The following is a 25,573-nucleotide window of genomic DNA, read 5'->3' on the forward strand; positions in this document are numbered from 1 at the left end:
TTGGAGTTATTATTTTTTTTCAATTCATCTCTATGTTATCAATTAACATATGCAGACTTCTTTCCCTCCCTCTCTTTCTCTCTGGGTGCATGATTTGTGAATGCACTGCCTCCTGCAAGCCTCTGCCACACCCACAAGCCAACTGGCAGCCTTCCTTTCTTCATTTCTTGTCTCAGCAGTTAATCAGATAGTCTAAGACCTTAATTGGAATGTTAACAGTGTTTATGGAATGTTCACACTGTCCACGGAATGTTCAGAACTCTACGGAATATTCATACTGTCCACGGAATGTTCAGGAGTGGCTGCCATGCAGTCACCATGGCAATAGAATGTAAACAGTCAGCTAGCAGATTCTGCCACTATAACAACATTCTTCTATGATGTCACAATCTACTGCTGCTTATAACCATTGCACTTCCTCGGAGAAGCTTACTTGAGGGAGACAAACACCTCGAGATGCATCATATCACTGCTCGTTCTTGCAAATGGAGAAAATGAATGCCTCCAGCTGGTCCCAAGTTAAACAATGAGGAAAATTCAAGCATTGCAAACCTAAAATATATTTTCAAAAGATGACAGAAATTTTCTGAATAGATAATGTGAACTACTCTAGCAAATTTTGCCTCAGTATAGAAATGTAACAAATACCCAATTTGTCAGAAGTAATGGATAGCAATTCATGGCTCCAACAGTTGTATCCATGTGGTTACCCCCGCAATGGTGCGAAAAAGTAAAAACAGGAGACCTGATAATCAATTTCTAAATGGCATTGCAAAAGTGTCTTAGGGGTTGGATAGTCTTGACACAAACAATAGAATATATTCATTATTTAATTAACCAATCCTCTGCAAATACATCCACTTTACAGGGACTTTGACTTTAGTCCCGGAATTAGGCCTAAATAGAGGCAGATAAATGGAGACAAGACATGGAGACACCAAAAGGTCAGTCCTCTTCTTATCAGTTGTTTAATGAATGATATGAAGTGTTTCTAAATGCAAAAGTGTAAGCAGATGAGTGCAGCAGCAGGTTGTATTCACATGTGATTGTAGAACAAGCACTGGGGGCATAGGCCCCATTTCTCCCCATCCCCTCAAAGCCAAATGGCCCCCATTGAAGGGAAAAAACTGAATCTTCAGGTCCCCCTTCACCGATGCTAGTGGGACCCTTGGACATACTTGATCCCTTGAGCAAATTTGTTTTTGTTTTTTTTTGTTTTTTAAATGGTCTCCCTAATTTTAGTGGTATATGATTTATACTACCCCTAATGGCATTTGAGTTTTCTGTTCACTTCTTCCACATGTTACATGGCTATGTATGTGATGTAACAAGGTGGGAGTTTGTTCCCAATCCTGGTGTTGGATGGGAGCCTTTTGGCTCCAGGGATGTCAAAGATGGGCTTTCTGGCTCTGAGTTGATGGAGAGAAATAAGGCTCATGTGCCCAGTGCATTTTTACAGTTTCTTGGATGATTGGAGCCAGGGGTATAGCTATAGGGAGTGGTGCACTCCCCTAGGTCACTTCAGGCCTAACACCATGAAGATGCACTGCTGCAGCCAATAGGTTTTGCTTGGTACTGTGTAAAAATCTACCTTGCCCCAATAACAGGGAAGCCATAGTTGGAGACAGTAGTGTAGTGCATAACCACAATCTCAAGAGCATCACAGGTCCTATATACTTTTTTTATTGAAGCCTTAAATCTATGCTCCAATCACCCAGGAGAGTGTAAAAGCATGTTTTGGAAATAAGCACCATTTCTCTTTAAACCACGAAAGCCAAAGACCCACCATCACAGAGAGCAGGGCTGCACCTGACAGAGCAGCCAAACAGCACCTTAGATTCAGGGTTTTCAGGCTCTCTTATGGCTCAAAGCTTGGGGTTGCGCTTCTGATTTGTTACTTATCAGACACAAGCAGCTACCTCACATAGAGAGACATTGATAATTGTTGAGGAACTCAATGGGTAGTATAAATCATATGCTATTACAATTAGTGAGAGCTTTTCTTTAATAAAAAAGAAATAAATCTATATATATATTATAATTTGCAGTACATATCATATGCTAACCACCCATAATTCAATGCTTAAATGTTAACTAAGCAAATAGATAGTGCGCACATTACTTTATTTATAAGCATAAAGTTTAGCTGCAAAATATTTTGCATATATTCAAATTATTTCACAGCTTGTACAGTTTAAGTGTAAATGAAGTAATATTTGCACTGTTTGCCCACTTAGCTGACTTTAAAAGATTAAATATATGGTGATTAGCATATGGTAAGTATTATAAATGTAAACACATATACATTGATTTATAATGGTATATGATATAAAGTGGTTTATAAAAAGATTATTTTTGCTTTGTTCTCAAGTATGGTCGGCTCCTTGTGTCAGAGCTTGGGCTGGTAGTTAGAAACTGCAGCAGTAAATTAGGAGCCAGGTATCCAAGAGACAGAACTGCAACTCCCAACCAAACAGCAGATGCACCCCTATATTTCTGTCTTTTTCTCCTGTAAATGTTTTTTCATTTGGCCTGGTTCTATTTTCGCCCATCCTTTCCTCCTCCTCCTTAATCTATACTTTCATTTCTTTGATTCATTGTTACCAAAAGAGAGCAGAGGATTTCAATGTCATTTAGAGCCTTGGAGTTATTATTTTTTTTCAATTCATCTCTATGTTATCAATTAACATATGCAGACTTCTTTCCCTCCCTCTCTTTCTCTCTGGGTGCATGATTTGTGAATGCACTGCCTCCTGCAAGCCTCTGCCACACCCACAAGCCAACTGGCAGCCTTCCTTTCTTCATTTCTTGTCTCAGCAGTTAATCAGATAGTCTAAGACCTTAATTGGAATGTTAACAGTGTTTATGGAATGTTCACACTGTCCACGGAATGTTCAGAACTCTACGGAATATTCATACTGTCCACGGAATGTTCAGGAGTGGCTGCCATGCAGTCACCATGGCAATAGAATGTAAACAGTCAGCTAGCAGATTCTGCCACTATAACAACATTCTTCTATGATGTCACAATCTACTGCTGCTTATAACCATTGCACTTCCTCGGAGAAGCTTACTTGAGGGAGACAAACACCTCGAGATGCATCATATCACTGCTCGTTCTTGCAAATGGAGAAAATGAATGCCTCCAGCTGGTCCCAAGTTAAACAATGAGGAAAATTCAAGCATTGCAAACCTAAAATATATTTTCAAAAGATGACAGAAATTTTCTGAATAGATAATGTGAACTACTCTAGCAAATTTTGCCTCAGTATAGAAATGTAACAAATACCCAATTTGTCAGAAGTAATGGATAGCAATTCATGGCTCCAACAGTTGTATCCATGTGGTTACCCCCGCAATGGTGCGAAAAAGTAAAAAAAAGGAGACCTGATAATCAATTTCTAAATGGCATTGCAAAAGTGTCTTAGGGGTTGGATAGTCTTGACACAAACAATAGAATATATTCATTATTTAATTAACCAATCCTCTGCAAATACATCCACTTTACAGGGACTTTGACTTTAGTCCCGGAATTAGGCCTAAATAGAGGCAGATAAATGGAGACAAGACATGGAGACACCAAAAGGTCAGTCCTCTTCTTATCAGTTGTTTAATGAATGATATGAAGTGTTTCTAAATGCAAAAGTGTAAGCAGATGAGTGCAGCAGCAGGTTGTATTCACATGTGATTGTAGAACAAGCACTGGGGGCATAGGCCCCATTTCTCCCCATCCCCTCAAAGCCAAATGGCCCCCATTGAAGGGAAAAAACTGAATCTTCAGGTCCCCCTTCACCGATGCTAGTGGGACCCTTGGACATACTTGATCCCTTGAGCAAATTTGTTTTTGTTTTTTTTTGTTTTTTTAAATGGTCTCCCTAATTTTAGTGGTATATGATTTATACTACCCCTAATGGCATTTGAGTTTTCTGTTCACTTCTTCCACATGTTACATGGCTATGTATATGATGTAACAAGGTGGGAGTTTGTTCCCAATCCTGGTGTTGGATGGGAGCCTTATGGCTCCAGGGATGTCAAAGATGGGCTTTCTGGCTCTGAGTTGATGGAGAGAAATAAGGCTCATGTGCCCAGTGCATTTTTACAGTTTCTTGGATGATTGGAGCCAGGGGTATAGCTATAGGGAGTGGTGCACTCCCCTAGGTCACTTCAGGCCTAACACCATGAAGATGCACTGCTGCAGCCAATAGGTTTTGCTTGGTACTGTGTAAAAATCTACCTTGCCCCAATCCAGGGAAGCCATAGTTGGAGACAGTAGTGTAGTGCATAACCACAATCTCAAGAGCATCACAGGTCCTATATACTTTTTTTATTGAAGCCTTAAATCTATGCTCCAATCACCCAGGAGAGTGTAAAAGCATGTTTTGGAAATAAGCACCATTTCTCTTTAAACCACAAAAGCCAAAGACCCACCATCACAGAGAGCAGGGCTGCACCTGACAGAGCAGCCAAACAGCACCTTAGATTCAGGGTTTTCAGGCTCTCTTATGGCTCAAAGCTTGGGGTTGCGCTTCTGATTTGTTACTTATCAGACACAAGCAGCTACCTCACATAGAGAGACATTTATAATTGTTGAGGAACTCAATGGGTAGTATAAATCATATGCTATTACAATTAGTGAGAGCTTTTCTTTAATAAAAAATAAATAAATCTATATATATATTATAATTTGCAGTACATATCATATGCTAACCACCCATAATTCAATGCTTAAATGTTAACTAAGCAAATAGATAGTGCGCACATTACTTTATTTATAAGCATAAAGTTTAGCTGCAAAATATTTTGCATATATTCAAATTATTTCACAGCTTGTACAGTTTAAGTGTAAATGAAGTAATATTTGCACTGTTTGCCCACTTAGCTGACTTTAAAAGATTAAATATATGGTGATTAGCATATGGTAAGTATTATAAATGTAAACACATATACATTGATTTATAATGGTATATGATATAAAGTGGTTTATAAAAAGATTATTTTTGCTTTGTTCTCAAGTATGGTCGGCTCCTTGTGTCAGAGCTTGGGCTGGTAGTTAGAAACTGCAGCAGTAAATTAGGAGCCAGGTATCCAAGAGACAGAACTGCAACTCCCAACCAAACAGCAGATGCACCCCTATATTTCTGTCTTTTTCTCCTGTAAATGTTTTTTCATTTGGCCTGGTTCTATTTTCGCCCATCCTTTCCTCCTCCTCCTTAATCTATACTTTCATTTCTTTGATTCATTGTTACCAAAAGAGAGCAGAGGATTTCAATGTCATTTAGAGCCTTGGAGTTATTATTTTTTTTCAATTCATCTCTATGTTATCAATTAACATATGCAGACTTCTTTCCCTCCCTCTCTTTCTCTCTGGGTGCATGATTTGTGAATGCACTGCCTCCTGCAAGCCTCTGCCACACCCACAAGCCAACTGGCAGCCTTCCTTTCTTCATTTCTTGTCTCAGCAGTTAATCAGATAGTCTAAGACCTTAATTGGAATGTTAACAGTGTTTATGGAATGTTCACACTGTCCACGGAATGTTCAGAACTCTACGGAATATTCATACTGTCCACGGAATGTTCAGGAGTGGCTGCCATGCAGTCACCATGGCAATAGAATGTAAACAGTCAGCTAGCAGATTCTGCCACTATAACAACATTCTTCTATGATGTCACAATCTACTGCTGCTTATAACCATTGCACTTCCTCGGAGAAGCTTACTTGAGGGAGACAAACACCTCGAGATGCATCATATCACTGCTCGTTCTTGCAAATGGAGAAAATGAATGCCTCCAGCTGGTCCCAAGTTAAACAATGAGGAAAATTCAAGCATTGCAAACCTAAAATATATTTTCAAAAGATGACAGAAATTTTCTGAATAGATAATGTGAACTATTCTAGCAAATTTTGCCTCAGTATAGAAATGTAACAAATACCCAATTTGTCAGAAGTAATGGATAGCAATTCATGGCTCCAACAGTTGTATCCATGTGGTTACCCCCGCAATGGTGCGAAAAAGTAAAAACAGGAGACCTGATAATCAATTTCTAAATGGCATTGCAAAAGTGTCTTAGGGGTTGGATAGTCTTGACACAAACAATAGAATATATTCATTATTTAATTAACCAATCCTCTGCAAATACATCCACTTTACAGGGACTTTGACTTTAGTCCCGGAATTAGGCCTAAATAGAGGCAGATAAATGGAGACAAGACATGGAGACACCAAAAGGTCAGTCCTCTTCTTATCAGTTGTTTAATGAATGATATGAAGTGTTTCTAAATGCAAAAGTGTAAGCAGATGAGTGCAGCAGCAGGTTGTATTCACATGTGATTGTAGAACAAGCACTGGGGGCATAGGCCCCATTTCTCCCCATCCCCTTAAAGCCAAATGGCCCCCATTGAAGGGAAAAAACTGAATCTTCAGGTCCCCCTTCACCGATGCTAGTGGGACCCTTGGACATACTTGATCCCTTGAGCAAATTTGTTTTTTTTTTTTTTTTTTTTTTTAAATGGTCTCCCTAATTTTAGTGGTATATGATTTATACTACCCCTAATGGCATTTGAGTTTTCTGTTCACTTCTTCCACATGTTACATGGCTATGTATGTGATGTAACAAGGTGGGAGTTTGTTCCCAATCCTGGTGTTGGATGGGAGCCTTTTGGCTCCAGGGATGTCAAAGATGGGCTTTCTGGCTCTGAGTTGATGGAGAGAAATAAGGCTCATGTGCCCAGTGCATTTTTACAGTTTCTTGGATGATTGGAGCCAGGGGTATAGCTATAGGGAGTGGTGCACTCCCCTAGGTCACTTCAGGCCTAACACCATGAAGATGCACTGCTGCAGCCAATAGGTTTTGCTTGGTACTGTGTAAAAATCTACCTTGCCCCAATACAGGGAAGCCATAGTTGGAGGCAGTAGTGTAGTGCATAACCACAATCTCAAGAGCATCACAGGTCCTATATACTTTTTTTATTGAAGCCTTAAATCTATGCTCCAATCACCCAGGAGAGTGTAAAAGCATGTTTTGGAAATAAGCACCATTTCTCTTTAAACCACGAAAGCCAAAGACCCACCATCACAGAGAGCAGGGCTGCACCTGACAGAGCAGCCAAACAGCACCTTAGATTCAGGGTTTTCAGGCTCTCTTATGGCTCAAAGCTTGGGGTTGCGCTTCTGATTTGTTACTTATCAGACACAAGCAGCTACCTCACATAGAGAGACATTGATAATTGTTGAGGAACTCAATGGGTAGTATAAATCATATGCTATTACAATTAGTGAGAGCTTTTCTTTAATAAAAAAGAAATAAATCTATATATATATTATAATTTGCAGTACATATCATATGCTAACCACCCATAATTCAATGCTTAAATGTTAACTAAGCAAATAGATAGTGCGCACATTACTTTATTTATAAGCATAAAGTTTAGCTGCAAAATATTTTGCATATATTCAAATTATTTCACAGCTTGTACAGTTTAAGTGTAAATGAAGTAATATTTGCACTGTTTGCCCACTTAGCTGACTTTAAAAGATTAAATATATGGTGATTAGCATATGGTAAGTATTATAAATGTAAACACATATACGTTGATTTATAATGGTATATGATATAAAGTGGTTTATAAAAAGATTATTTTTGCTTTGTTCTCAAGTATGGTCGGCTCCTTGTGTCAGAGCTTGGGCTGGTAGTTAGAAACTGCAGCAGTAAATTAGGAGCCAGGTATCCAAGAGACAGAACTGCAACTCCCAACCAAACAGCAGATGCACCCCTATATTTCTGTCTTTTTCTCCTGTAAATGTTTTTTCATTTGGCCTGGTTCTATTTTCGCCCATCCTTTCCTCCTCCTCCTTAATCTATACTTTCATTTCTTTGATTCATTGTTACCAAAAGAGAGCAGAGGATTTCAATGTCATTTAGAGCCTTGGAGTTATTATTTTTTTTCAATTCATCTCTATGTTATCAATTAACATATGCAGACTTCTTTCCCTCCCTCTCTTTCTCTCTGGGTGCATGATTTGTGAATGCACTGCCTCCTGCAAGCCTCTGCCACACCCACAAGCCAACTGGCAGCCTTCCTTTCTTCATTTCTTGTCTCAGCAGTTAATCAGATAGTCTAAGACCTTAATTGGAATGTTAACAGTGTTTATGGAATGTTCACACTGTCCACGGAATGTTCAGAACTCTACGGAATATTCATACTGTCCACGGAATGTTCAGGAGTGGCTGCCATGCAGTCACCATGGCAATAGAATGTAAACAGTCAGCTAGCAGATTCTGCCACTATAACAACATTCTTCTATGATGTCACAATCTACTGCTGCTTATAACCATTGCACTTCCTCGGAGAAGCTTACTTGAGGGAGACAAACACCTCGAGATGCATCATATCACTGCTCGTTCTTGCAAATGGAGAAAATGAATGCCTCCAGCTGGTCCCAAGTTAAACAATGAGGAAAATTCAAGCATTGCAAACCTAAAATATATTTTCAAAAGATGACAGAAATTTTCTGAATAGATAATGTGAACTACTCTAGCAAATTTTGCCTCAGTATAGAAATGTAACAAATACCCAATTTGTCAGAAGTAATGGATAGCAATTCATGGCTCCAACAGTTGTATCCATGTGGTTACCCCCGCAATGGTGCGAAAAAGTAAAAACAGGAGACCTGATAATCAATTTCTAAATGGCATTGCAAAAGTGTCTTAGGGGTTGGATAGTCTTGACACAAACAATAGAATATATTCATTATTTAATTAACCAATCCTCTGCAAATACATCCACTTTACAGGGACTTTGACTTTAGTCCCGGAATTAGGCCTAAATAGAGGCAGATAAATGGAGACAAGACATGGAGACACCAAAAGGTCAGTCCTCTTCTTATCAGTTGTTTAATGAATGATATGAAGTGTTTCTAAATGCAAAAGTGTAAGCAGATGAGTGCAGCAGCAGGTTGTATTCACATGTGATTGTAGAACAAGCACTGGGGGCATAGGCCCCATTTCTCCCCATCCCCTTAAAGCCAAATGGCCCCCATTGAAGGGAAAAAACTGAATCTTCAGGTCCCCCTTCACCGATGCTAGTGGGACCCTTGGACATACTTGATCCCTTGAGCAAATTTGTTTTTTTTTTTTTTTAAATGGTCTCCCTAATTTTAGTGGTATATGATTTATACTACCCCTAATGGCATTTGAGTTTTCTGTTCACTTCTTCCACATGTTACATGGCTATGTATGTGATGTAACAAGGTGGGAGTTTGTTCCCAATCCTGGTGTTGGATGGGAGCCTTTTGGCTCCAGGGATGTCAAAGATGGGCTTTCTGGCTCTGAGTTGATGGAGAGAAATAAGGCTCATGTGCCCAGTGCATTTTTACAGTTTCTTGGATGATTGGAGCCAGGGGTATAGCTATAGGGAGTGGTGCACTCCCCTAGGTCACTTCAGGCCTAACACCATGAAGATGCACTGCTGCAGCCAATAGGTTTTGCTTGGTACTGTGTAAAAATCTACCTTGCCCCAATACAGGGAAGCCATAGTTGGAGACAGTAGTGTAGTGCAGTGCATAACCACAATCTCAAGAGCATCACAGGTCCTATATACTTTTTTTATTGAAGCCTTAAATCTATGCTCCAATCACCCAGGAGAGTGTAAAAGCATGTTTTGGAAATAAGCATCATTTCTCTTTAAACCACGAAAGCCAAAGACCCACCATCACAGAGAGCAGGGCTGCACCTGACAGGGCTGCACCTGACAGAGCAGCCAAACAGCACCTTAGTTTCAGGGTTTTCAGGCTCTCTTATGGCTCAAAGCTTGGGGTTGCGCTTCTGATTTATTACTTATCAGACACAAGCAGCTACCTCACATAGAGAGACATTGATAATTGTTGAGGAACTCAATGGGTAGTATAAATCATATGCTATTACAATTAGTGAGAGCTTTTCTTTAATAAAAAAGAAATAAATCTATATATATATTATAATTTGCAGTACATATCATATGCTAACCACCCATAATTCAATGCTTAAATGTTAACTAAGCAAATAGATAGTGCGCACATTACTTTATTTATAAGCATAAAGTTTAGCTGCAAAATATTTTGCATATATTCAAATTATTTCACAGCTTGTACAGTTTAAGTGTAAATGAAGTAATATTTGCACTGTTTGCCCACTTAGCTGACTTTAAAAGATTAAATATATGGTGATTAGCATATGGTAAGTATTATAAATGTAAACACATATACATTGATTTATAATGGTATATGATATAAAGTGGTTTATAAAAAGATTATTTTTGCTTTGTTCTCAAGTATGGTCGGCTCCTTGTGTCAGAGCTTGGGCTGGTAGTTAGAAACTGCAGCAGTAAATTAGGAGCCAGGTATCCAAGAGACAGAACTGCAACTCCCAACCAAACAGCAGATGCACCCCTATATTTCTGTCTTTTTCTCCTGTAAATGTTTTTTCATTTGGCCTGGTTCTATTTTCGCCCATCCTTTCCTCCTCCTCCTTAATCTATACTTTCATTTCTTTGATTCATTGTTACCAAAAGAGAGCAGAGGATTTCAATGTCATTTAGAGCCTTGGAGTTATTATTTTTTTTCAATTCATCTCTATGTTATCAATTAACATATGCAGACTTCTTTCCCTCCCTCTCTTTCTCTCTGGGTGCATGATTTGTGAATGCACTGCCTCCTGCAAGCCTCTGCCACACCCACAAGCCAACTGGCAGCCTTCCTTTCTTCATTTCTTGTCTCAGCAGTTAATCAGATAGTCTAAGACCTTAATTGGAATGTTAACAGTGTTTATGGAATGTTCACACTGTCCACGGAATGTTCAGAACTCTACGGAATATTCATACTGTCCACGGAATGTTCAGGAGTGGCTGCCATGCAGTCACCATGGCAATAGAATGTAAACAGTCAGCTAGCAGATTCTGCCACTATAACAACATTCTTCTATGATGTCACAATCTACTGCTGCTTATAACCATTGCACTTCCTCGGAGAAGCTTACTTGAGGGAGACAAACACCTCGAGATGCATCATATCACTGCTCGTTCTTGCAAATGGAGAAAATGAATGCCTCCAGCTGGTCCCAAGTTAAACAATGAGGAAAATTCAAGCATTGCAAACCTAAAATATATTTTCAAAAGATGACAGAAATTTTCTGAATAGATAATGTGAACTACTCTAGCAAATTTTGCCTCAGTATAGAAATGTAACAAATACCCAATTTGTCAGAAGTAATGGATAGCAATTCATGGCTCCAACAGTTGTATCCATGTGGTTACCCCCGCAATGGTGCGAAAAAGTAAAAACAGGAGACCTGATAATCAATTTCTAAATGGCATTGCAAAAGTGTCTTAGGGGTTGGATAGTCTTGACACAAACAATAGAATATATTCATTATTTAATTAACCAATCCTCTGCAAATACATCCACTTTACAGGGACTTTGACTTTAGTCCCGGAATTAGGCCTAAATAGAGGCAGATAAATGGAGACAAGACATGGAGACACCAAAAGGTCAGTCCTCTTCTTATCAGTTGTTTAATGAATGATATGAAGTGTTTCTAAATGCAAAAGTGTAAGCAGATGAGTGCAGCAGCAGGTTGTATTCACATGTGATTGTAGAACAAGCACTGGGGGCATAGGCCCCATTTCTCCCCATCCCCTCAAAGCCAAATGGCCCCCATTGAAGGGAAAAAACTGAATCTTCAGGTCCCCCTTCACCGATGCTAGTGGGACCCTTGGACATACTTGATCCCTTGAGCAAATTTGTTTTTGTTTTTTTTTGTTTTTTAAATGGTCTCCCTAATTTTAGTGGTATATGATTTATACTACCCCTAATGGCATTTGAGTTTTCTGTTCACTTCTTCCACATGTTACATGGCTATGTATGTGATGTAACAAGGTGGGAGTTTGTTCCCAATCCTGGTGTTGGATGGGAGCCTTTTGGCTCCAGGGATGTCAAAGATGGGCTTTCTGGCTCTGAGTTGATGGAGAGAAATAAGGCTCATGTGCCCAGTGCATTTTTACAGTTTCTTGGATGATTGGAGCCAGGGGTATAGCTAGAGGGAGTGGTGCACTCCCCTAGGTCACTTCAGGCCTAACACCATGAAGATGCACTGCTGCAGCCAATAGGTTTTGCTTGGTACTGTGTAAAAATCTACCTTGCCCCAATCCAGGGAAGCCATAGTTGGAGACAGTAGTGTAGTGCATAACCACAATCTCAAGAGCATCACAGGTCCTATATACTTTTTTTATTGAAGCCTTAAATCTATGCTCCAATCACCCAGGAGAGTGTAAAAGCATGTTTTGGAAATAAGCACCATTTCTCTTTAAACCACGAAAGCCAAAGACCCACCATCACAGAGAGCAGGGCTGCACCTGACAGAGCAGCCAAACAGCACCTTAGATTCAGGGTTTTCAGGCTCTCTTATGGCTCAAAGCTTGGGGTTGCGCTTCTGATTTGTTATTTATCAGACACAAGCAGCTACCTCACATAGAGAGACATTGATAATTGTTGAGGAACTCAATGGGTAGTATAAATCATATGCTATTACAATTAGTGAGAGCTTTTCTTTAATAAAAAAGAAATGAATCTATATATATATTATAATTTGCAGTACATATCATATGCTAACCACCCATAATTCAATGCTTAAATGTTAACTAAGCAAATAGATAGTGCGCACATTACTTTATTTATAAGCATAAAGTTTAGCTGCAAAATATTTTGCATATATTCAAATTATTTCACAGCTTGTACAGTTTAAGTGTAAATGAAGTAATATTTGCACTGTTTGCCCACTTAGCTGACTTTAAAAGATTAAATATATGGTGATTAGCATATGGTAAGTATTATAAATGTAAACACATATACATTGATTTATAATGGTATATGATATAAAGTGGTTTATAAAAAGATTATTTTTGCTTTGTTCTCAAGTATGGTCGGCTCCTTGTGTCAGAGCTTGGGCTGGTAGTTAGAAACTGCAGCAGTAAATTAGGAGCCAGGTATCCAAGAGACAGAACTGCAACTCCCAACCAAACAGCAGATGCACCCCTATATTTCTGTCTTTTTCTCCTGTAAATGTTTTTTCATTTGGCCTGGTTCTATTTTCGCCCATCCTTTCCTCCTCCTCCTTAATCTATACTTTCATTTCTTTGATTCATTGTTACCAAAAGAGAGCAGAGGATTTCAATGTCATTTAGAGCCTTGGAGTTATTATTTTTTTTCAATTCATCTCTATGTTATCAATTAACATATGCAGACTTCTTTCCCTCCCTCTCTTTCTCTCTGGGTGCATGATTTGTGAATGCACTGCCTCCTGCAAGCCTCTGCCACACCCACAAGCCAACTGGCAGCCTTCCTTTCTTCATTTCTTGTCTCAGCAGTTAATCAGATAGTCTAAGACCTTAATTGGAATGTTAACAGTGTTTATGGAATGTTCACACTGTCCACGGAATGTTCAGAACTCTACGGAATATTCATACTGTCCACGGAATGTTCAGGAGTGGCTGCCATGCAGTCACCATGGCAATAGAATGTAAACAGTCAGCTAGCAGATTCTGCCACTATAACAACATTCTTCTATGATGTCACAATCTACTGCTGCTTATAACCATTGCACTTCCTCGGAGAAGCTTACTTGAGGGAGACAAACACCTCGAGATGCATCATATCACTGCTCGTTCTTGCAAATGGAGAAAATGAATGCCTCCAGCTGGTCCCAAGTTAAACAATGAGGAAAATTCAAGCATTGCAAACCTAAAATATATTTTCAAAAGATGACAGAAATTTTCTGAATAGATAATGTGAACTACTCTAGCAAATTTTGCCTCAGTATAGAAATGTAACAAATACCCAATTTGTCAGAAGTAATGGATAGCAATTCATGGCTCCAACAGTTGTATCCATGTGGTTACCCCCGCAATGGTGCGAAAAAGTAAAAACAGGAGACCTGATAATCAATTTCTAAATGGCATTGCAAAAGTGTCTTAGGGGTTGGATAGTCTTGACACAAACAATAGAATATATTCATTATTTAATTAACCAATCCTCTGCAAATACATCCACTTTACAGGGACTTTGACTTTAGTCCCGGAATTAGGCCTAAATAGAGGCAGATAAATGGAGACAAGACATGGAGACACCAAAAGGTCAGTCCTCTTCTTATCAGTTGTTTAATGAATGATATGAAGTGTTTCTAAATGCAAAAGTGTAAGCAGATGAGTGCAGCAGCAGGTTGTATTCACATGTGATTGTAGAACAAGCACTGGGGGCATAGGCCCCATTTCTCCCCATCCCCTCAAAGCCAAATGGCCCCCATTGAAGGGAAAAAACTGAATCTTCAGGTCCCCCTTCACCGATGCTAGTGGGACCCTTGGACATACTTGATCCCTTGAGCAAATTTGTTTTTGTTTTTTTTTGTTTTTTAAATGGTCTCCCTAATTTTAGTGGTATATGATTTATACTACCCCTAATGGCATTTGAGTTTTCTGTTCACTTCTTCCACATGTTACATGGCTATGTATGTGATGTAACAAGGTGGGAGTTTGTTCCCAATCCTGGTGTTGGATGGGAGCCTTTTGGCTCCAGGGATGTCAAAGATGGGCTTTCTGGCTCTGAGTTGATGGAGAGAAATAAGGCTCATGTGCCCAGTGCATTTTTACAGTTTCTTGGATGATTGGAGCCAGGGGTATAGCTATAGGGAGTGGTGCACTCCCCTAGGTCACTTCAGGCCTAACACCATGAAGATGCACTGCTGCAGCCAATAGGTTTTGCTTGGTACTGTGTAAAAATCTACCTTGCCCCAATAACAGGGAAGCCATAGTTGGAGACAGTAGTGTAGTGCATAACCACAATCTCAAGAGCATCACAGGTCCTATATACTTTTTTTATTGAAGCCTTAAATCTATGCTCCAATCACCCAGGAGAGTGTAAAAGCATGTTTTGGAAATAAGCACCATTTCTCTTTAAACCACGAAAGCCAAAGACCCACCATCACAGAGAGCAGGGCTGCACCTGACAGAGCAGCCAAACAGCACCTTAGATTCAGGGTTTTCAGGCTCTCTTATGGCTCAAAGCTTGGGGTTGCGCTTCTGATTTGTTACTTATCAGACACAAGCAGCTACCTCACATAGAGAGACATTGATAATTGTTGAGGAACTCAATGGGTAGTATAAATCATATGCTATTACAATTAGTGAGAGCTTTTCTTTAATAAAAAAGAAATAAATCTATATATATATTATAATTTGCAGTACATATCATATGCTAACCACCCATAATTCAATGCTTAAATGTTAACTAAGCAAATAGATAGTGCGCACATTACTTTATTTATAAGCATAAAGTTTAGCTGCAAAATATTTTGCATATATTCAAATTATTTCACAGCTTGTACAGTTTAAGTGTAAATGAAGTAATATTTGCACTGTTTGCCCACTTAGCTGACTTTAAAAGATTAAATATATGGTGATTAGCATATGGTAAGTATTATAAATGTAAACACATATACATTGATTTATAATGGTATATGATATAAAGTGGTTTATAAAAAGATTATTTTTGCTTTGTTCTCAAGTATGGTCGGCTCCTTGTGTCAGAGCTTGGGCTGGTAGTTAGAAACTGCAGCAGTAAATTAGGAGCCAGGTATCCAAGAGACAGAACTGCAACTCCCAACCAAACAGCAGATGCACCCCTATATTTCTGTCTTTTTCTCCTGTAAATGTTTTTTCATTTGGCCTGGTTCTATTTTCGCCCATCCTTTCCTCCTCCTCCTTAATCTATACTTTCATTTCTTTGATTCATTGTTACCAAAAGAGAGCAGAGGATTTCAATGTCATTTAGAGCCTTGGAGTTATTATTTTTTTTCAATTCATCTCTATGTTATCAATTAACATATGCAGACTTCTTTCCCTCCCTCTCTTTCTCTCTGGGTGCATGATTTGTGAATGCACTGCCTCCTGCAAGCCTCTGCCACACCCACAAGCCAACTGGCAGCCTTCCTTTCTTCATTTCTTGTCTCAGCAGTTAATCAGATAGTCTAAGACCTTAATTGGAATGTTAACAGTGTTTATGGAATGTTCACACTGTCCACGGAATGTTCAGAACTCTACGGAATATTCATACTGTCCACGGAATGTTCAGGAGTGGCTGCCATGCAGTCACCATGGCAATAGAATGTAAACAGTCAGCTAGCAGATTCTGCCACTATAACAACATTCTTCTATGATGTCACAATCTACTGCTGCTTATAACCATTGCACTTCCTCGGAGAAGCTTACTTGAGGGAGACAAACACCTCGAGATGCATCATATCACTGCTCGTTCTTGCAAATGGAGAAAATGAATGCCTCCAGCTGGTCCCAAGTTAAACAATGAGGAAAATTCAAGCATTGCAAACCTAAAATATATTTTCAAAAGATGACAGAAATTTTCTGAATAGATAATGTGAACTACTCTAGCAAATTTTGCCTCAGTATAGAAATGTAACAAATACCCAATTTGTCAGAAGTAATGGATAGCAATTCATGGCTCCAACAGTTGTATCCATGTGGTTACCCCCGCAATGGTGCGAAAAAGTAAAAAAAAGGAGACCTGATAATCAATTTCTAAATGGCATTGCAAAAGTGTCTTAGGGGTTGGATAGTCTTGACACAAACAATAGAATATATTCATTATTTAATTAACCAATCCTCTGCAAATACATCCACTTTACAGGGACTTTGACTTTAGTCCCGGAATTAGGCCTAAATAGAGGCAGATAAATGGAGACAAGACATGGAGACACCAAAAGGTCAGTCCTCTTCTTATCAGTTGTTTAATGAATGATATGAAGTGTTTCTAAATGCAAAAGTGTAAGCAGATGAGTGCAGCAGCAGGTTGTATTCACATGTGATTGTAGAACAAGCACTGGGGGCATAGGCCCCATTTCTCCCCATCCCCTCAAAGCCAAATGGCCCCCATTGAAGGGAAAAAACTGAATCTTCAGGTCCCCCTTCACCGATGCTAGTGGGACCCTTGGACATACTTGATCCCTTGAGCAAATTTGTTTTTGTTTTTTTTTGTTTTTTTAAATGGTCTCCCTAATTTTAGTGGTATATGATTTATACTACCCCTAATGGCATTTGAGTTTTCTGTTCACTTCTTCCACATGTTACATGGCTATGTATATGATGTAACAAGGTGGGAGTTTGTTCCCAATCCTGGTGTTGGATGGGAGCCTTATGGCTCCAGGGATGTCAAAGATGGGCTTTCTGGCTCTGAGTTGATGGAGAGAAATAAGGCTCATGTGCCCAGTGCATTTTTACAGTTTCTTGGATGATTGGAGCCAGGGGTATAGCTATAGGGAGTGGTGCACTCCCCTAGGTCACTTCAGGCCTAACACCATGAAGATGCACTGCTGCAGCCAATAGGTTTTGCTTGGTACTGTGTAAAAATCTACCTTGCCCCAATCCAGGGAAGCCATAGTTGGAGACAGTAGTGTAGTGCATAACCACAATCTCAAGAGCATCACAGGTCCTATATACTTTTTTTATTGAAGCCTTAAATCTATGCTCCAATCACCCAGGAGAGTGTAAAAGCATGTTTTGGAAATAAGCACCATTTCTCTTTAAACCACAAAAGCCAAAGACCCACCATCACAGAGAGCAGGGCTGCACCTGACAGAGCAGCCAAACAGCACCTTAGATTCAGGGTTTTCAGGCTCTCTTATGGCTCAAAGCTTGGGGTTGCGCTTCTGATTTGTTACTTATCAGACACAAGCAGCTACCTCACATAGAGAGACATTTATAATTGTTGAGGAACTCAATGGGTAGTATAAATCATATGCTATTACAATTAGTGAGAGCTTTTCTTTAATAAAAAATAAATAAATCTATATATATATTATAATTTGCAGTACATATCATATGCTAACCACCCATAATTCAATGCTTAAATGTTAACTAAGCAAATAGATAGTGCGCACATTACTTTATTTATAAGCATAAAGTTTAGCTGCAAAATATTTTGCATATATTCAAATTATTTCACAGCTTGTACAGTTTAAGTGTAAATGAAGTAATATTTGCACTGTTTGCCCACTTAGCTGACTTTAAAAGATTAAATATATGGTGATTAGCATATGGTAAGTATTATAAATGTAAACACATATACATTGATTTATAATGGTATATGATATAAAGTGGTTTATAAAAAGATTATTTTTGCTTTGTTCTCAAGTATGGTCGGCTCCTTGTGTCAGAGCTTGGGCTGGTAGTTAGAAACTGCAGCAGTAAATTAGGAGCCAGGTATCCAAGAGACAGAACTGCAACTCCCAACCAAACAGCAGATGCACCCCTATATTTCTGTCTTTTTCTCCTGTAAATGTTTTTTCATTTGGCCTGGTTCTATTTTCGCCCATCCTTTCCTCCTCCTCCTTAATCTATACTTTCATTTCTTTGATTCATTGTTACCAAAAGAGAGCAGAGGATTTCAATGTCATTTAGAGCCTTGGAGTTATTATTTTTTTTCAATTCATCTCTATGTTATCAATTAACATATGCAGACTTCTTTCCCTCCCTCTCTTTCTCTCTGGGTGCATGATTTGTGAATGCACTGCCTCCTGCAAGCCTCTGCCACACCCACAAGCCAACTGGCAGCCTTCCTTTCTTCATTTCTTGTCTCAGCAGTTAATCAGATAGTCTAAGACCTTAATTGGAATGTTAACAGTGTTTATGGAATGTTCACACTGTCCACGGAATGTTCAGAACTCTACGGAATATTCATACTGTCCACGGAATGTTCAGGAGTGGCTGCCATGCAGTCACCATGGCAATAGAATGTAAACAGTCAGCTAGCAGATTCTGCCACTATAACAACATTCTTCTATGATGTCACAATCTACTGCTGCTTATAACCATTGCACTTCCTCGGAGAAGCTTACTTGAGGGAGACAAACACCTCGAGATGCATCATATCACTGCTCGTTCTTGCAAATGGAGAAAATGAATGCCTCCAGCTGGTCCCAAGTTAAACAATGAGGAAATTTCAAGCATTGCAAACCTAAAATATATTTTCAAAAGATGACAGAAATTTTCTGAATAGATAATGTGAACTACTCTAGCAAATTTTGCCTCAGTATAGAAATGTAACAAATACCCAATTTGTCAGAAGTAATGGATAGCAATTCATGGCTCCAACAGTTGTATCCATGTGGTTACCCCCGCAATGGTGCGAAAAAGTAAAAACAGGAGACCTGATAATCAATTTCTAAATGGCATTGCAAAAGTGTCTTAGGGGTTGGATAGTCTTGACACAAACAATAGAATATATTCATTATTTAATTAACCAATCCTCTGCAAATACATCCACTTTACAGGGACTTTGACTTTAGTCCCGGAATTAGGCCTAAATAGAGGCAGATAAATGGAGACAAGACATGGAGACACCAAAAGGTCAGTCCTCTTCTTATCAGTTGTTTAATGAATGATATGAAGTGTTTCTAAATGCAAAAGTGTAAGCAGATGAGTGCAGCAGCAGGTTGTATTCACATGTGATTGTAGAACAAGCACTGGGGGCATAGGCCCCATTTCTCCCCATCCCCTCAAAGCCAAATGGCCCCCATTGAAGGGAAAAAACTGAATCTTCAGGTCCCCCTTCACCGATGCTAGTGGGACCCTTGGACATACTTGATCCCTTGAGCAAATTTGTTTTTGTTTTTTTTTGTTTTTTAAATGGTCTCCCTAATTTTAGTGGTATATGATTTATACTACCCCTAATGGCATTTGAGTTTTCTGTTCACTTCTTCCACATGTTACATGGCTATGTATATGATGTAACAAGGTGGGAGTTTGTTCCCAATCCTGGTGTTGGATGGGAGCCTTTTGGCTCCAGGGATGTCAAAGATGGGCTTTCTGGCTCTGAGTTGATGGAGAGAAATAAGGCTCATGTGCCCAGTGCATTTTTACAGTTTCTTGGATGATTGGAGCCAGGGGTATAGCTATAGGGAGTGGTGCACTCCCCTAGGTCACTTCAGGCCTAACACCATGAAGATGCACTGCTGCAGCCAATAGGTTTTGCTTGGTACTGTGTAAAAATCTACCTTGCCCCAATCCAGGGAAGCCATAGTTGGAGACAGTAGTGTAGTGCATAACCACAATCTCAAGAGCATCACAGGTCCTATATACTTTTTTTATTGAAGCCTTAAATCTATGCTCCAATCACCCAGGAGAGTGTAAAAGCATGTTTTGGAAATAAGCACCATTTCTCTTTAAACCACGAAAGCCAAAGACCCACCATCACAGAGAGCAGGGCTGCACCTGACAGAGCAGCCAAACAGCCCCTTAGATTCAGGGTTTTCAGGCTCTCTTATGGCTCAAAGCTTGGGGTTGCGCTTCTGATTTGTTACTTATCAGACACAAGCAGCTACCTCACATAGAGAGACATTTGTAATTGTTGAGGAACTCAATGGGTAGTATAAATCATATGCTATTACAATTAGTGAGAGCTTTTCCTTAATAAAAAATAAATAAATCTATATATATATTATAATTTGCAGTACATATCATATGCTAACCACCCATAATTCAATGCTTAAATGTTAACTAAGCAAATAGATAGTGCGCACATTACTTTATTTATAAGCATAAAGTTTAGCTGCAAAATATTTTGCATATATTCAAATTATTTCACAGCTTGTACAGTTTAAGTGTAAATGAAGTAATATTTGCACTGTTTGCCCACTTAGCTGACTTTAAAAGATTAAATATATGGTGATTAGCATATGGTAAGTATTATAAATGTAAACACATATACATTGATTTATAATGGTATATGATATAAAGTGGTTTATAAAAAGATTATTTTTGCTTTGTTCTCAAGTATGGTCGGCTCCTTGTGTCAGAGCTTGGGCTGGTAGTTAGAAACTGCAGCAGTAAATTAGGAGCCAGGTATCCAAGAGACAGAACTGCAACTCCCAACCAAACAGCAGATGCACCCCTATATTTCTGTCTTTTTCTCCTGTAAATGTTTTTTCATTTGGCCTGGTTCTATTTTCGCCCATCCTTTCCTCCTCCTCCTTAATCTATACTTTCATTTCTTTGATTCATTGTTACCAAAAGAGAGCAGAGGATTTCAATGTCATTTAGAGCCTTGGAGTTATTATTTTTTTTCAATTCATCTCTATGTTATCAATTAACATATGCAGACTTCTTTCCCTCCCTCTCTTTCTCTCTGGGTGCATGATTTGTGAATGCACTGCCTCCTGCAAGCCTCTGCCACACCCACAAGCCAACTGGCAGCCTTCCTTTCTTCATTTCTTGTCTCAGCAGTTAATCAGATAGTCTAAGACCTTAATTGGAATGTTAACAGTGTTTATGGAATGTTCACACTGTCCACGGAATGTTCAGAACTCTACGGAATATTCATACTGTCCACGGAATGTTCAGGAGTGGCTGCCATGCAGTCACCATGGCAATAGAATGTAAACAGTCAGCTAGCAGATTCTGCCACTATAACAACATTCTTCTATGATGTCACAATCTACTGCTGCTTATAACCATTGCACTTCCTCGGAGAAGCTTACTTGAGGGAGACAAACACCTCGAGATGCATCATATCACTGCTCGTTCTTGCAAATGGAGAAAATGAATGCCTCCAGCTGGTCCCAAGTTAAACAATGAGGAAAATTCAAGCATTGCAAACCTAAAATATATTTTCAAAAGATGACAGAAATTTTCTGAATAGATAATGTGAACTACTCTAGCAAATTTTGCCTCAGTATAGAAATGTAACAAATACCCAATTTGTCAGAAGTAATGGATAGCAATTCATGGCTCCAACAGTTGTATCCATGTGGTTACCCCCGCAATGGTGCGAAAAAGTAAAAACAGGAGACCTGATAATCAATTTCTAAATGGCATTGCAAAAGTGTCTTAGGGGTTGGATAGTCTTGACACAAACAATAGAATATATTCATTATTTAATTAACCAATCCTCTGCAAATACATCCACTTTACAGGGACTTTGACTTTAGTCCCGGAATTAGGCCTAAATAGAGGCAGATAAATGGAGACAAGACATGGAGACACCAAAAGGTCAGTCCTCTTCTTATCAGTTGTTTAATGAATGATATGAAGTGTTTCTAAATGCAAAAGTGTAAGCAGATGAGTGCAGCAGCAGGTTGTATTCACATGTGATTGTAGAACAAGCACTGGGGGCATAGGCCCCATTTCTCCCCATCCCCTTAAAGCCAAATGGCCCCCATTGAAGGGAAAAAACTGAATCTTCAGGTCCCCCTTCACCGATGCTAGTGGGACCCTTGGACATACTTGATCCCTTGAGCAAATTTGTTTTTTTTTTTTTTTTTTTTTAAATGGTCTCCCTAATTTTAGTGGTATATGATTTATACTACCCCTAATGGCATTTGAGTTTTCTGTTCACTTCTTCCACATGTTACATGGCTATGTATGTGATGTAACAAGGTGGGAGTTTGTTCCCAATCCTGGTGTTGGATGGGAGCCTTTTGGCTCCAGGGATGTCAAAGATGGGCTTTCTGGCTCTGAGTTGATGGAGAGAAATAAGGCTCATGTGCCCAGTGCATTTTTACAGTTTCTTGGATGATTGGAGCCAGGGGTATAGCTATAGGGAGTGGTGCACTCCCCTAGGTCACTTCAGGCCTAACACCATGAAGATGCACTGCTGCAGCCAATAGGTTTTGCTTGGTACTGTGTAAAAATCTACCTTGCCCCAATACAGGGAAGCCATAGTTGGAGACAGTAGTGTAGTGCATAACCACAATCTCAAGAGCATCACAGGTCCTATATACTTTTTTTATTGAAGCCTTAAATCTATGCTCCAATCACCCAGGAGAGTGTAAAAGCATGTTTTGGAAATAAGCACCATTTCTCTTTAAACCACGAAAGCCAAAGACCCACCATCACAGAGAGCAGGGCTGCACCTGACAGAGCAGCCAAACAGCACCTTAGATTCAGGGTTTTCAGGCTCTCTTATGGCTCAAAGCTTGGGGTTGCGCTTCTGATTTGTTACTTATCAGACACAAGCAGCTACCTCACATAGAGAGACATTGATAATTGTTGAGGAACTCAATGGGTAGTATAAATCATATGCTATTACAATTAGTGAGAGCTTTTCTTTAATAAAAAAGAAATAAATCTATATATATATTATAATTTGCAGTACATATCATATGCTAACCACCCATAATTCAATGCTTAAATGTTAACTAAGCAAATAGATAGTGCGCACATTACTTTATTTATAAGCATAAAGTTTAGCTGCAAAATATTTTGCATATATTCAAATTATTTCACAGCTTGTACAGTTTAAGTGTAAATGAAGTAATATTTGCACTGTTTGCCCACTTAGCTGACTTTAAAAGATTAAATATATGGTGATTAGCATATGGTAAGTATTATAAATGTAAACACATATACATTGATTTATAATGGTATATGATATAAAGTGGTTTATAAAAAGATTATTTTTGCTTTGTTCTCAAGTATGGTCGGCTCCTTGTGTCAGAGCTTGGGCTGGTAGTTAGAAACTGCAGCAGTAAATTAGGAGCCAGGTATCCAAGAGACAGAACTGCAACTCCCAACCAAACAGCAGATGCACCCCTATATTTCTGTCTTTTTCTCCTGTAAATGTTTTTTCATTTGGCCTGGTTCTATTTTCGCCCATCCTTTCCTCCTCCTCCTTAATCTATACTTTCATTTCTTTGATTCATTGTTACCAAAAGAGAGCAGAGGATTTCAATGTCATTTAGAGCCTTGGAGTTATTATTTTTTTTCAATTCATCTCTATGTTATCAATTAACATATGCAGACTTCTTTCCCTCCCTCTCTTTCTCTCTGGGTGCATGATTTGTGAATGCACTGCCTCCTGCAAGCCTCTGCCACACCCACAAGCCAACTGGCAGCCTTCCTTTCTTCATTTCTTGTCTCAGCAGTTAATCAGATAGTCTAAGACCTTAATTGGAATGTTAACAGTGTTTATGGAATGTTCACACTGTCCACGGAATGTTCAGAACTCTACGGAATATTCATACTGTCCACGGAATGTTCAGGAGTGGCTGCCATGCAGTCACCATGGCAATAGAATGTAAACAGTCAGCTAGCAGATTCTGCCACTATAACAACATTCTTCTATGATGTCACAATCTACTGCTGCTTATAACCATTGCACTTCCTCGGAGAAGCTTACTTGAGGGAGACAAACACCTCGAGATGCATCATATCACTGCTCGTTCTTGCAAATGGAGAAAATGAATGCCTCCAGCTGGTCCCAAGTTAAACAATGAGGAAAATTCAAGCATTGCAAACCTAAAATATATTTTCAAAAGATGACAGAAATTTTCTGAATAGATAATGTGAACTACTCTAGCAAATTTTGCCTCAGTATAGAAATGTAACAAATACCCAATTTGTCAGAAGTAATGGATAGCAATTCATGGCTCCAACAGTTGTATCCATGTGGTTACCCCCGCAATGGTGTGAAAAAGTAAAAACAGGAGACCTGATAATCAATTTCTAAATGGCATTGCAAAAGTGTCTTAGGGGTTGGATAGTCTTGACACAAACAATAGAATATATTCATTATTTAATTAACCAATCCTCTGCAAATACATCCACTTTACAGGGACTTTGACTTTAGTCCCGGAATTAGGCCTAAATAGAGGCAGATAAATGGAGACAAGACATGGAGACACCAAAAGGTCAGTCCTCTTCTTATCAGTTGTTTAATGAATGATATGAAGTGTTTCTAAATGCAAAAGTGTAAGCAGATGAGTGCAGCAGCAGGTTGTATTCACATGTGATTGTAGAACAAGCACTGGGGGCATAGGCCCCATTTCTCCCCATCCCCTTAAAGCCAAATGGCCCCCATTGAAGGGAAAAAACTGAATCTTCAGGTCCCCCTTCACCGATGCTAGTGGGACCCTTGGACATACTTGATCCCTTGAGCAAATTTGTTTTTTTTTTTTTTTTTTTTTAAATGGTCTCCCTAATTTTAGTGGTATATGATTTATACTACCCCTAATGGCATTTGAGTTTTCTGTTCACTTCTTCCACATGTTACATGGCTATGTATGTGATGTAACAAGGTGGGAGTTTGTTCCCAATCCTGGTGTTGGATGGGAGCCTTTTGGCTCCAGGGATGTCAAAGATGGGCTTTCTGGCTCTGAGTTGATGGAGAGAAATAAGGCTCATGTGCCCAGTGCATTTTTACAGTTTCTTGGATGATTGGAGCCAGGGGTATAGCTATAGGGAGTGGTGCACTCCCCTAGGTCACTTCAGGCCTAACACCATGAAGATGCACTGCTGCAGCCAATAGGTTTTGCTTGGTACTGTGTAAAAATCTACCTTGCCCCAATACAGGGAAGCCATAGTTGGAGACAGTAGTGTAGTGCATAACCACAATCTCAAGAGCATCACAGGTCCTATATACTTTTTTTATTGAAGCCTTAAATCTATGCTCCAATCACCCAGGAGAGTGTAAAAGCATGTTTTGGAAATAAGCACCATTTCTCTTTAAACCACGAAAGCCAAAGACCCACCATCACAGAG

This window comes from Taudactylus pleione, unplaced genomic scaffold (genome assembly GCF_031769625.1).
Source record: "Taudactylus pleione unplaced genomic scaffold, aTauple2 ptg001271l, whole genome shotgun sequence".
Taxonomy (NCBI): Eukaryota; Metazoa; Chordata; class Amphibia; order Anura; family Myobatrachidae; genus Taudactylus; species Taudactylus pleione.